This window comes from Volvox carteri (assembly GCF_000143455.1).
Source record: "Volvox carteri f. nagariensis unplaced genomic scaffold VOLCAscaffold_170, whole genome shotgun sequence".
Classification (NCBI taxonomy): domain Eukaryota; kingdom Viridiplantae; phylum Chlorophyta; class Chlorophyceae; order Chlamydomonadales; family Volvocaceae; genus Volvox; species Volvox carteri.
In genome coordinates this window covers 11,972-12,836 of record NW_003307713.1, presented here as the reverse complement: position 1 = coordinate 12,836, position 865 = coordinate 11,972, and positions in this window count along the sequence as shown.

Here is an 865-nt window from a genome sequence, read left to right as displayed (position 1 = left end):
ACATTCTGTGTTGCGGCCAAGTGCAGGTCAGCGACAAAAGCTCTGTAACATTGGGTGCCCNGACTTTCCAAAACATAATCGTAGTGGCCTCTGTGACAGCTCACAGTACAGCAGAAGCTTAGTTAGGCTCCTGGCCCCTACCACCGTCCACATCGACGCGCGCTGCTCCAGGACCATATGGATTTGTCACACGGCATTCTCGAAGTTCACATTAAAAAACCCGGATCCCCACACTTGCACTTCGTGGGAAAGGACAGGCAAGGCCAGCGCATTATAAAATGACAAGTTGAGCTTGGGTACGGTACGTTTCTTTTCACGACAGAGAGAAGTGCAGGCGGCAAACCGTTGGCCTGTCCCGTAGTGCATCCCGAGGTACTGTGCCGCTTCATTATGGGGCAATACACGCAACATCTCCCCGCCCAGCCGGTACACGTAGCCCACGAGCGACCCCCACTCAGTAGGTGTGCCCCTAAGACAAGCACCTCACACTTGGCTCCGTTAGCAGCCATCCCAGTCGCCTTGCAAAACATCTCGAGTAACCAAGAAGGCATTGTGCCCGCTCGCAGCCAGTGGCTAAGAGTGATGCATCATCAACAAACAGCAAGTTAGTGAGCTCACTGCCCCCCGAGTGCAGTGCCACGCTTTGGTCCTGCAGTACGGACCACCTGGGGGGGCGGTGCAGTCAGCAATCCTAATGTATGACCGTTAGGGTGGGATGTAACAACGGTCCGACGGTTGAATCGCCAAACCCATGTGACGAGCAAAACTGCACTTAAGAGGGCTGAAGTCATGTTCCCAGTGTCGATAAGAATGGAGGCATCGGACTGGCACTCTTTACCTCGAAAACTCATAGATAAACCTTTAG